Genomic DNA, 6,409 nt, shown 5'->3' on the forward strand with positions numbered 1-6,409 from the left:
GTTGCTTTCGAAGCAGTTGATCCGAGTTCGATTCTCGGCCATGGAATATTATTTTTTTGTTTTTAAGGAATTTTTTTTTTTTAATGGTTGACCATAATATCAATCCACTAAGTAATATTTTAGGCCTGTAGCATAATTGAAAAGTTAAAGAATGATATAAAATTTTTTATGATGTTAACGATAAAAAAATGAAAAAAAACATAAAATTAAAATAAAAAATGGGCCAACGGCACGCGGTGTTCCCAAGCGGTCACCCATCCAAGTACTGACCGCGCCCAATGTTGCTTAACTTCGGTGATCGGACGAGAACCGGTGTGTTCAAAATGGTATGGTAGTTGGCAAAAGTTAAACAATATTAATTTCTATTCTACCTGCCAATAAATATATGAAAATTAGTATAAAAAAGCCCTAATAATATTGAAAAAATTAGCAAGGTGTGTGCGAGGTTGATAAAAATAATCATTACATACGCGCTTGAAAAAGATCGTAATTACATTAATAAGTTTGTAGGAATTTTTTTTTTCAATGGTTGACCATAATATCAATCCACTAAGTAATATTTTAGGCCTGTAGCATACTTGAAAAGTTAAAGAATTTTATGATATTATTAATTATAGTAATGATAAAAAAATAAAAAAAACATGAAATTAAAATAAAAAATAGGCCAACGGCACGCGGTGTTCCCAAGCGGTCACCCATCCAAGTACTGACCGCGCCCAATGTTGCTTAACTTCGGTGATCGGACGAGAACCGGTGTGTTCAACATGGTATGGTCGTTGGCAAACGCTAAACAATATTAATTTCTACTCTACCTGCCAATAAATATATGAAAATTAGTATAAAAAAGCCCTAATAATACTGAAAACATTAGCAAGGTGTAAATATTATATACCTAGTTTAACTCACTCTCCTAACTCATCTTCGCTGTCTACAGGCAGAGCGCACGACTGTGGTCGTGAAGAACCGAGGTTCGATCCCCGCTTTAACTAATTTTTTTTTTCTTTTTTTATAACTTTTAATTTTTTTTATCACATGCTACTTATAAATATGTCAATAGACAGAAAAAAAGAGAGAATGAAATGAAAAGAGAGAGAGAGAAGAATACTAGAAGTTTCACTTCTGTCTTGCGTAGGCTTGACACACCCATTTTTTTCTTCTTCACCAGCTGCGATCATTTCTTCTAAGGCACATTCTTCAATTGTTGGCGCTAAACATTGTTCTATTTTCGTGTAAGTCTTACAATCCATATTTGGCATATTTAAAACCCCACAAATTTCATTCCATTGTGAATACCCATTTCTTGTACACATCACTCCTTCGACGACAGAAGTATTTATAGACATTTTCCGTTTCGGGTCTTCGGAGTGTACGTATTCTATTTTCTTGCACATTTTGCACTCGAAAACATACTGGCTTAGAAGACCATTTCGTCGTTCCTTCACAAATTTTAAATCGGAAAATGTGCAGTTGGTGTGTTCGTGCTTTATATTTGATATCTCCTTTTTTATGTGTGCAGCAACCTGTATACACGCACCCACAAGTCTCATTTACTTGTGCGTGTGCAGAAGATGAGCTCGGAGCAGGCAGTCACATGTATATAACTACGCACAAGTCGCGATGTGACTGAGGTGATGAGCGAACAGCAGGCGCTCTAGTTGCGAGTTGCGACGTGACTTTTTTATGTGAATACCGCACAAGAGTCCGAACTGCTCCCGTATGGAGCCAGTGAGACTGTGGATTCCCCAATTGGCGACTTAATTGGACTAGTATTACAAAACCCTGTAAGCTGATAGCTGATTTGGCCGTAACTAAGTCGCCGCGTGTATCATTATTTCTCCAGACAATTATTTTATATTATATTTAATTAATATTCTTTTTAATAAATATTATTTTTAATATTGTGAAACAACATAAATTAATTAAAATCAATTTACTTGCGCACGCCGTGATTTGAATCCGAGACCTCCGGACTCGAAGTCGAGAGCCTTACCCCTCAACCACGGAGGCAAAATAGATGTATCTACGTACATATTTGTAGTAAGTAATAATAATAATAAAGTTAAGTACAATACAATATTAAATAATGTAGACCTCGCTATTTTATTACGAATATGTACCTAGGCACCTACTTAATTTTTGGAATAAATGAATAACAGTAAATGAAATAATAAGAACTGATCGCGATAATAAGTCGCTATTGGGCGCGGCGCGACGATTCGTGCATGCACCTGCAGCCACGCACACACACGCATTGGGGTTCACCAATACACCGATAGCGCTTTTGCTGTCCCCGTTGAGATGAACGAAATAGAAATAATTTTTACAAATACCTATCGTTAAAATTTCTCGGCGCTCCTGCTGTTTTGATTTATGCAAGAAAATGCATGGCCAAAAAGTGCCTTTTATTTTATTTTGTGGATGTTCAGGCATAAATATTTTTTTTTCGAACATTTTATAAATAACTTAATTTGCCACATTATACAATAAAATCATAACCAAAAGTGGGTTCGTAAGTAGGAGATTTTGAACATTAAAGCAGTTTTCATAGGCCTTTACATTATTTTTTTCTGGGCTTATAAAAAAACTTATCTAAAAAATACTCAATTATTTCATATGTCAGGCCAAGATGTATTCTACTCGCAGTATTTAATTAAAGCATCTGAAACATTTTAGGCGACCAAATTTTCAAACCAAAAACACATGATTTTGCATTACTACGTATGGCATCGCCTTAAGCGAGTTAGCCATAGAGCTACAATTACAGGCGCTACTGTGTACTTATATCTAGTCGAAACTTGTTCCACTATTAGATAAGCGGTGCGCGTAGACCGGATCCGGTTTTTTTAATTAGAGCTTTGGGAGAGTTGTAGGTAAAAAAGTGGTAACTATTTTTTCAAAATATACTACATCAATGGAGTTAGCATAAATTTTTTATTTATTTATATGCACTATTTACTTGTTCAGTAGAAAACACATGTCTAAGGAAATAATTATAAAGATGTGAAAATTGAAATAAAATGGAATTAGTTACATTTTACAAGTAATAAACTCAAAATTCATTGAATAAAATTTTCACAAAAAGGAAACAAGAGATGCTGCCAGGTGACCATGTTTTTCTGTATCGGTTTGTAAATAATAAAATTAGGGCCAAGGTACATCTTTTGACGCGTTCTGTCCAGGTTTTCTTATTGGCCGGTAAAAGTCGAGCGTTCAAAGATTGTTTGAAAGGGAGAAATGTAAATACGAATGTTAGAAGGAGGGCGCTAGTAAAAAAAAAACGATAATAATTAAGCAAAAATGGTTAAAATATTTAATAAAACACGACTCGTTTGAAATAGAGAAAAAATCTCTCGACAAATTCTTTAGTTGCATTTAAAGATACACTGTGAATTTTTTCATGCCTATAACATATTAAAAACAGAAGAAAATGTGTTTTTAATAATTTTCGAAGCTTACTTTGCGATTTTTTTTTCTATCGAGGAAATTTTAAATAATTAACGTTTCGGCATAACAAATGTATTGAAATTATCTTCAAAAATACTTTTTTTTTGAAACTTAAAAACATAAAGAGTAAACGAGAAACTTGTTTTAAATAAATAAATAAATAAAAACTGACTTGTAAACGGCGTTGCTGGGGTTTAACTATAGAAGCGATCGAAGTAATTCCGGTAGTCCCAATTTTTTTATATGTTATATAAACTGATCCCCTGATGTAAAATCTGAGTTTCCGACCTTGGCGCACCTGTGCTCGCGCCGCCATTTTGAAAAAACTGGCCGATATCGGGCCAAAATCTATTTTTTCCCAAATATCTCATTTCCAATGCAAATTTCGGCTAAAATATATTTACAAGTATAATAGAACATAAAATAACCTACAACTCTTGTTAAGACAAATTTCTTCTATCTCTAATAGGTACCGAGGTAGAAAGTCGTAAAGGTGTGTATATTTTTGAAAAAACAAGTTTTTTGAAAAAACAAGACTACCGGAATTACTTCGATCGCGACCCCCTTTTTGGCGCTAATTGCACTGGCCTATATTGAAGATTTTTCTGTAGGCCTTTTCAAGATATACAATTCCATAGAACATTATTTTGATATATCTCATAAGATTTATCCAGCGTTAGCAATGTAAGCGCCCGAAAATATATTTTTTTTACTACTTGATTACAAAACATCCACTTTTCTCTACTTTCTATAAATAAAATATGCATGTAATATACATTCAAACCTTCCGGAAGAAATTTTCTAACTGATAGTACTAATTCTAAAAAAAACCGTTGCGTGGTTTAGAAGAACTAACCGCACAAACAGACAGACGCGGAAAGCGACTTTACTTTATACTATATAGATATTAAAAAAATCGAATTATTTAAATGCCTGGTAACAAATGGTGCTACTGTCACAACATCAACAAAACTCAAATATTAATATTTTGCATTTCTTTTCAAAAATTCTAATGTAATTAAAGAATAATTTCATTTTGAAATTCCTTCCACTAGGCCAGGCACAATTTTCCGGACAGTTCCGACTTCTTAAACCTTCTGCGTTCAACGAACCGTGCAATCTCCATTATTATTTAATAAATATTCTTATTGAATCCGAGAAGAATCCGCATAATCTAATGAATTTATCTTCCCGGGAAACAATATACAAAAAACTGGGCGAAATAATAAGAATTATTTTCGAAGGCATTACGGACCGGATATGAAAACGTAATAACATTGAGGAAATGAAAAGAGAGTGCGAAAAACAAGGGATTCAGATCTAGAGATGTGGTTGGGGGGAAAAGTTGGTACCTCTTTTCACCAAGTATCGGGTCCGGCAATAAAAAATTATAAATTTAAATTTTCAAACAAAATAATTGAGTGTATTTTTTTAATAATACTTCGTGTATTAATTTTTTTAAGTAATCATGCATTATCTGCAAGATATTTTATCATAACCTAACCTAATTTAAACTTATTTAACCTTGCCTTACCCAATGTTTCACGATTGAAGGTTTATCCAAGGATTTAACATGTTTAACAGGATTGTCAGTAAAAAAACTCAATTCTTTCTAGAAAGGCAGACGACTAAATAAATCAGCGATACACTTTCTAGAAAGGCAGAAAAATACAATTTTGGATTAAATCACCGATATAATACTTTCCAATATTGGATTAAATCAATATTATAATACCATTTAGAAAGGCAAACAAGTACACTATTAAATTGAATCACTGATACAATACTTTCTAGAAAGGCAAAGAACTACAATATTCGATTAAATTACCAAAGCTAGATATTCATAATTTTACTGCATATATACGGGCACAAACAATTATTTATCCTAATATTATAAAGCACAACCTTCGACGAGTATTTTTTTCCAAAATAATTAAATTAGCCCCATCTATGATAGATTATGAATTCTTCGTGAATCTACATTTAAAAAAGCCATCTAGCGACGTTTTAGTGATTAACCGCGGTTTTATCATATTGTCTAGATGGCGCCACTTCCGTCCGCGTCCTCCACGTGAATTCTTACAACAGGTTTGTTTATAAACTAATTTTCTCTTCATCGATACTCTGGTTTCCCTTCAACAACGAATAAATCTCTCGCCTTTTACTAAAGATTTCCGTGGAGGGGAGCACTCAAATGAGCCTATAAACCAATTTTTTGTTCCCCGCTTCTTGAAGCGGGGTCTTTGAACTTTGACACTTGTGAGTAGATTGAGTAGAATTAGAATTCTAGTATTCTACTAGAATAAGAAATTGGACGGTAGTGGAGGTAGCCGTGAAATTATGAGAAAAAGGGACTGGGACTGGTTCCTTAAAAAACATGTTTTTCCTTCGTTCCTCAACATTTTTGATAAATATTCAATAACCAGTTCCAAAATCACCGGTTCCAATGAAAAGTAATATCGACGGTTTCGGTGAGAACACAAAAATTAACAGTTCTTTGTAACTGGGACAGAAATATAGACTAGAGTAGAGGTGGGTCCTATGAGTACTTTTCGTTATTGCTGAGTACAGGAACAAAAAAATACCGGTTACAAAATATTTTATAACGAGCTGAGGATTATAGTATCTGTGGAGATTCCCCACAAAATTTCTGTGTTAAATTGATTATCCCCAATAATTCCCCCCCGAATCCTTTAAGATCCATGGGGGGAGGGGGTTCTTTGAGAGTTGATGTGAAAGGTAATTCCCCAAAAAATATATGATTCCCCACAGTAATTTCTCAGCGACTTGCGGCTACCGAGTATTGCATATTAGAGATGAGTTCTCTGTGGGTACTTTTCGTAACTAGGTACAGTCAATACAGCTCCGAGAAATACCTGTTAAAAATACACATTAAAAATACCTGCTAGAAGTACCTATTGAAATAAAAATACCTGTTCAAATACCCATTGAAAATACCTCTTAT

General features: G+C 33.8%; 3 non-coding genes across 3 annotated transcripts; 1 reads left to right on the forward strand and 2 right to left on the reverse strand.

Annotated features, from left to right (window-relative positions):
* Nucleotides 1-221: 221 nt before the first annotated feature.
* On the reverse strand, nucleotides 222-340 carry LOC149409736 (5S ribosomal RNA). The gene has a single exon (XR_016305167.1). It is a non-coding gene; the product is annotated as a 5S ribosomal RNA (ribosomal RNA).
* A 322-nt stretch (nucleotides 341-662) lies between these two features.
* LOC149409737 (5S ribosomal RNA) lies at nucleotides 663-781 on the reverse strand. The gene has a single exon (XR_016305162.1). It is a non-coding gene; the product is annotated as a 5S ribosomal RNA (ribosomal RNA).
* A 4,782-nt stretch (nucleotides 782-5,563) lies between these two features.
* LOC149409738 (U5 spliceosomal RNA) lies at nucleotides 5,564-5,685 on the forward strand. The gene has a single exon (XR_016305168.1). It is a non-coding gene; the product is annotated as a U5 spliceosomal RNA (small nuclear RNA).
* Nucleotides 5,686-6,409: the final 724 nt, after the last annotated feature.

This window comes from Hesperophylax consimilis, chromosome 30 (genome assembly GCF_061612785.1).
Source record: "Hesperophylax consimilis isolate HC1 chromosome 30, BYU_Hcon_1.0, whole genome shotgun sequence".
In the NCBI taxonomy this organism is placed as follows: Eukaryota; Metazoa; Arthropoda; class Insecta; order Trichoptera; family Limnephilidae; genus Hesperophylax; species Hesperophylax consimilis.